Here is a 6,631-nt window from a genome sequence, read left to right as displayed (position 1 = left end):
TTTTTTTTTTTTTTTTTTTTTTTTTGAGATAGGGTCTCACTCTTTCATCCAGGCTGGAGTGCAGTGGCGTGGTCATAACTCACTGTAACCTCAAACTCCTGGGCTCAGGTGATCCTCCTTCCTCAGCCTCCTGAGTATCTGGGACTACAGGTACACACTACTATGCCTCGATAATTTTTGTAATTTTTTGTAAACAGGGTCTTACTGTGTTGCCCAGGCTGGTCTGGAACTCCTAGGCTCAAATGACCCTCCTGCCTTAGCCTCCCAAATTGCTGGGATTACAGGTGTGAGCCACTGTGCCTGGCCAAAGCCCGTGCTTTGATTTGCTGCCTAATCTTCCTCCCTTTTGTGTGTAATGTTAACCCCGAACCTGCAGGGTAGCCATTATCAGCCTCATTTAACTGACAAGGAAGCCCAGTCTCAGTGGGGAGGCTGCATGCCCAAGGCCTTGCTGGACAGAATGGGATTCTGGGCTCAGGCACTCCAGGGCCAAGTCCAGGGTGTGCTTGGTACTCTGCAGTCCCTCTCTGTGACAAGAGCCTCACCGGGAACTCGGTGGGGGGCTCCCTCAAGCCTCGTGGCTGGACCCCATTCCAAGCGTTAGTGTAACAGATGTTGTGTGGCAGGAGTCTGTTGTGCTCCTGGTGTGTGGCTGGGATTTTCAGAGGTGTCTTGAAGCGCTCTAGGAAGACAGCAGGCGGGGCCATGGCCGCAGGAGTGAGTTCAAGGGTGGGGAACACAGGGAGTCCCTTGACCAGAGGAGACTTTGGAGGCACTTGTGCTGTTCGCCTAAACTCCGCGTCCACGGCCTACCCTGTGATTGTCATCACTTCTATGTGAGAAAAAAGCAGCTACTGATTCACAGTGAAAGGAAATGGACTAGGTTCTGAAACTTCCTGTTTGTCTGGTATCTGCAAAGATATCTGTGTTATGCAAATACCCTGACTCCCCAAAACTGCAGGTATGTACAAACACACACACACACACACACACACACGCACACGCCCCCTCTCCTTGGCCCCATGCAGTGGGTCTCCTCTGTACTCAGTAAACTGAAACATGACTCTGCTAACATAGTAGCCAGGACATTGGGGACACTGCTGTCGGAATCCCTGATCATAGGGGCAGCAGCCTTGGCCTTTGGCTCAAAGAACTTCACAGATGTCCCTTGTAGGCAAGTCCTGGCTCCAGCTCCTGGCCCACTGCAGAGCCTGGGAGTGAGGCAGGCAGATAGGCGAGGGGGTCTTGCCCAGGCCCAGGAACTCCATTTTCTCTCAGCTACATTCCTCCCTTTCTAGGCTCCCTGACCGTGCTAAACGCAGCTCCCAAGCAGGGGGAGAGTCCAGATAATGACAGATGTTGATTGTTTCCTGTTGGTTCACTGTGTCCTTTTGGCAGGCCTTTCTTTCTTTCAAAATATATTCAGGTTTGAGCCCAGTACTGCAGCTTGCTGATTGGGTCTATGTTTCTATAGAGCAGTGTGACTTGGGGCACAGGCCTGAGACCCAGCCTGCCTGCGGGCTGCTAGCTGGCAGCTACTTCTGCACTGGGAAGCGTTTTAAACAGCTGAATGTAAGCTTCAGCGTTAATAGGTGAAAGTGAAAATGACATGTGACTTCTAGACAGTTCTCATAGATTCAAAATAATTGTTCTCTGTAATAAGTAAAATAACACTCTTGCAACAGCTGAATGCTTTTCTCACATTCTGAGTTGCCCGAATTAGGGGAAATGGGTATAAATGGCTGCAAAAGGCAGTTTTGTCAGCTAGACACCTTTTTACAATTATATTTCATCCTTTAGTCTCTTCCTGCCCCACCCTAAGACCCTCACCTGGGAAGTGGGAGGATGGCTTGGAAGGCGATGAAGCTGAGGTTGCAGGAAAAGGAGTGATCGCCTGGCTCAGAGCTGGGCCCTAAAAGTCTAGGCCAGCGCCTGCCTCTTGTGAAAGAGAGCGGAAGGAGCAGGCGCTGAGACGGGTCAAACTGGGTGGAAAGCTGGGCTCTGCTGTTTAGAAGCTGTATGATCTTGAGCAAGTTGCTTAACCCTTGCTAAGCCTCAGTTTCCCTTCCTGCAGAAAGGGATTACTGTGGGGACGAAAGGGGATCCAGAACTGGGAGCGGAGGATGGGGTGGGTAAGTGGAAGGTGTCATGACCACCCTTTCCGAGGACGCCTCAGTCACTGCAGCCGGTCACATGGTGCCTGAAACTCGTTTTTCGGAGTTGTGCTGGTTTGTGGAATGAAAAGCGAAGTCAGGCTTCCTTCTTACTAGCTCTGACTGCCTTGTTTTAAGGATCCTTCACCTTCCCTAAGGATGGGATAAAGCCTTCCTGTAGAGCAGACCGATCTCCTTCTTTATCCCTATAGTTCTGCCACGTGGTCATGGCCTTAGGGGCTGCTTTAACTCTTACATTTATATATCACTCCTACTTTCCCAGCCAGCAGGATAGAAAACCTGAGAAGGGAATTCTGCCTTATAAACATTTCTTACAGACAGTGCAGACAGGTTGTTTCTCTTTTACCGAGGAAGCTCAGGGCAATTCTGGTTGCAGAAATGTTAAGCACTGATAAAGAAGAGAAGATAAAATCTTCACCCTCCAGGGCCTGGTATTTCCCCATTCCTGACCCCTGGCTTCCCTGTCTGAGATAGAGACTGTCAGTCACCTACCAATTCCCAATTTCTCTTTCTGCTTTACCAAAAGTACTTGATTTGGGATGGGGGTCGGGGGTGGCAGGCAGCAATACATCCAAGTAAAAGACTCTACTTCCCAAATCTCTTGAAACTAGGGACAGCCAATGAGGTATAAATGAAAATTATTGGGGCTGGGGTCCTAAAAGCTTCTCTTCTTTTTGAGACAGAGTCTCACTTTGTCATCCAGGCTGGAGTGCAGCGGCAGCATCACGGCTGTAAAATCAAAAGTGTCAAAGATAGGTCTCCATCGATTTAGAAAGCTTATTTGCTAGGGGCACACCCTTAACCTCAGGTGATCCTGACAGCATGTACCCAAGGTGGTTGGTGCCCAACTTGGTTTTATACATTTTAGGGAGCATAAGACATCAATCAATATGTGTAAGATGTACCTTGGTTTGGTCTGGAAAGGTGGGACAACTGAAAGCTGGGACTTCCAAGTCTTAGGTGGATTCAAAGATTTTCTGATTGGCAATTGGTTGAAAGAGTTATTATCTATAGAAAAGAATGTCGGGGTTATGATGAGGGGTTTTGAAGGGAGGAGGGTAGAATGAGGCATGTCTGACTCCCCCTTCCTGTCATGGCCTGAACTAGTTTTTCAGGTTAACTTTGGAATGCCCTTGACTAAGAGGAAAGGTCCATGCAGATGGTTGAGGGGACTTAGAATTTTATTTTTGGCTTACGTGACTCAGTGCAGCCTTCACCTCCTGGGCTCAAGTGATCCCCCTATCTCAGCCTCTTGAGTAGTTGTGACCACAGGCACGTGCCACCATGCCTGGCTTTTTTTTTTTGGTAGATATGGGGTCTTGCCATGTTGCCCAGGCTGGTTTTGAATTCCTAGGCTCAAGTTACTCTCCTGTTACAGGAAAGGGGTCCTGATCCAGATCCCAAGGGTTTTAGCTGGCTTCTTTACAGCAGCCTGTTTTATCAGCAAGGTCTTTGTGACCTGTATCTTGTGCTGACCTCCCATCTCATCCCGTGACTTAGAATGCCTAACCTCCTGGGAATGCCGCCTAATAGGTCTCAGCCTTATTTTACCCAGCCCCTACTTAAGATGGAGTCCCTCTGGTTCAGATGCCTCTGACACTCCCACCTCAGCCTCCCAAAGTGTTGGGATTACAGGCTTGAGCCACTGCGCCAGGCCTTAAAAGCTTCTTAAAGGGATCTAAGAAATGTGCTGTTCACTCTCCCCATCCTCTTCTTAACCGTAAAACACTAATGTAATGGCTGGAGTTCTAGCAACCATATTGGGCCATGAGGCAACCTTGAAAAAGGAAGCCACAAACTAAAACATTGACTCTCAACCTTTAATGCTGAGAAAAGAAAAAGTATCCCCTGACATCCGGGAAATGGCCTGACACTTTGAGCTAGGGCTTAATCTTATTAAAAGCTTGCCTGGCTATTTTCACAAACACTGTTGTCAGTTGCCACTCTGCAACTGTGATGAAGAGGTCAAAAGAGACCTCTTCATAACTCTGTCTAAGCACAAACAAAAGACCCCAGAAAACACTAAACACATGCCCTCCTGGCTCATTAAGTGACAAGGGTCTCCTTATCAACTACAACTATAGGCTTGATCTTGTCTGCTGTTCTTAAAGATAAGATTTACTAACATACCCAGCCACAGAATTGTCCCATTTCCAGAGAGCAGACAATGCAGAGCAAACCCTCCCCTCCTAGACCCTCCCCAAATTCACCTAACCAAAGCCCAAAGCCTATAAGTCCTTTCAAACACCTTTTACTGAAATAGTTCCCCCATGGTGTCTTCCTCGTTGCAACCAGTAATAAGGCCAACTTGTTCAACTACCAGTTTGCAAATAAATCACTTGGGGATTTGTTAAAAGGCAGACCATGGTTCAGTAGGTCTGGAGTAGAGTTCATTCTGTGTTTCTAACAAGCACCCAGTGAGGCACTTGCTGCCGGACCATGGTCCCACTTTTAGTAGCAAGGCAGTTAAGGGTGGTGGATTAGAATGCTGGACATGCTTAACCTTGACCATGGGACCACTGTATGCATCCTGTTCTGTTTCCCAGGGAAAAATGCCCATATTTCATGTAAGCCACCACTATATATGTTTGCTATTAGCAACTTAACCAATACATTGTCCTTGTCCTTAGAAAAATGTGTGGTTACAGGCAGGTGTGTGCAGGCCTAGACCAGGCTTGGGGATTTATTGACAAAATGTGGTGCCTTTGAGGTGAAACCACAAGTAATCAGAGAAGTGGAGTCACTCCACTTAGCGGACCGGTGGAAAATTCTCAAATGGTCCAAAGCTGGCCCCAAGTTGGGCTGAGGACTAAAGACCTCAGAGGCTCCACTTGCCCATCCAATTGCAGGTGTCTGGGCCTGGCCCCACCTCGCCTTCCCGCTCCATTGCTCACCATTCCACACCCAAAGGCACCATGATGTTTTGTACCTTCTTGCTTTGCCTTTGCTCTTCCCTTTGCCAGGGATGCCCTTCCCACCTTCCTCCATGAGGCTAACCTTCCCTCAGCTCTGCTTCCAGGGTGTCTCCCCAGGTCCCCAAGGGCTGGCTAGGTGCCTCTTCTTTGCTCCCAGGGCATGCTGTGCCTTTCTCTGCCCCAGCTATTTCCCAGTTGTGTAGCAGTTATTTGTTTTGTGGTCACCTTCTCATTGGTCCTCAGCTCTTAGAGGGCAGGGATCATGTTTTGGGTTATTCGTCACTGCATACCTGGCATAGTCCCCAACACTCGAGAACTATGAAACTGCACCAAAGGCTCCAGCTCCCCTACAGCCTGCCCTTAACGTTGACCCATTTGAAGGGTGATTATGAGACAATAGTGAAAGAAACGCTTCTCTAATGTTTTCCCCATTTAGGTTATGTGAAGTTGGCAGTTCCCAAGGGCTTTAGGCATGAAGCTGTGGGTCATACCCTTTGGAAACTTGGTCCCCAAAAGAAATGTATGCTTCTGAAAACCACAGGTGCATGAATCAGTGTTTAGTAAATGACTACTAAACTGAAATCAGGACTTATCTATATCTTGGCTTCTCAAACTTGAATATGCTTATCAACTGGATAGCAGAAGCATTCCTACACGTTGAGGCCTGCCAGCGTGGCTGTCACCCAGGAGCCACTCAGAAAGGTTCATCGGAAACCACCCCGGACCGACTGAGGCAGAATCTCTGGGGGAGGGACCCAGGCCTCAGCATAAAAACTCTAGGTGACGGAACAGCTCCCACCTAACAGGTGTGTTGACATTGTTGTAGGTGACCGACGTAGTTTCCCATCTCACAACTCTACCTCCACTAAGAAAAGTCATGGAAAATTAAGACGTTGGGCTGAGTGTGGCTCATTCCTGTAATCATTAGTGCTTTGGGAGGCTGAGGTGGGGGGATCGCTTGAGGCCAGGAATTTGAGGTCCGCCTGAGCAACCTCTTCAAAAAACTAAGTTTATTCTTTCCTCTTTTTTTAGTTTTTATTTTTATTTTACACAGCTCACTGCGGCCTTGACCTCCCACGCTCAAGCAATCCTCCTATCTCAACCTCTAAAGTATCTGGGAGCACAGGCATGCACCACCACACCTGGCTAATTTTTTTCTTCTTTGTTTTAAAGAGACAGAGTCTCACCATGTTGCCCAGGCCCTGTCGACCGGGAAAAAAAAAAAGTTTTTTTTTTTGTTTTTTTTTTTAAGAAAAGAAAGAAAAGAGACTGAGAAACCACAGAAAGAAAGAAGTGCTGATGACAATGCCTGCTTGCTGATGGCTCTGATGATCATAGCAGTGTATGTTTTGTATGCATGAAGCCTGTGGCTATATAAACGTGTGGGGAAATATTTGTAAGGAAATAAGCAATTAATAAAATAAGCTAAAATCACAGTTGCTGGACTATGACTGATTTTTCCCCTTTCTGTCATTTAAAATTAAATATTTGTATGACTTGTATAATAGAAAAATACATGTATTCAATCTTAAAAAGATATTC

The 6,631-nt window shown here is 47.3% G+C and overlaps 1 long non-coding RNA gene across 1 annotated transcript in view; it reads left to right on the top strand.

Moving 5' to 3' along the window:
- The window catches only part of LOC108520210 (uncharacterized), a 7,598-nt gene extending 1,703 nt beyond the window's left edge, over nt 1-5,895 (top strand). Inside the window, exon 2 of the long non-coding RNA XR_001882857.1 lies at nt 5,526-5,895. This is a non-coding gene — a long non-coding RNA (uncharacterized LOC108520210). The remainder of the gene's footprint in view (nt 1-5,525) is intronic.
- The last annotated feature ends 736 nt before the right edge of the window (nt 5,896-6,631 follow it).

Source organism: Rhinopithecus bieti, unplaced genomic scaffold, assembly GCF_001698545.2.
Source record: "Rhinopithecus bieti isolate Rb0 unplaced genomic scaffold, ASM169854v2 scaffold_47952, whole genome shotgun sequence".
Taxonomy (NCBI): Eukaryota; Metazoa; Chordata; class Mammalia; order Primates; family Cercopithecidae; genus Rhinopithecus; species Rhinopithecus bieti.
This window is presented reverse-complemented; position numbering and strand designations above follow the sequence as displayed.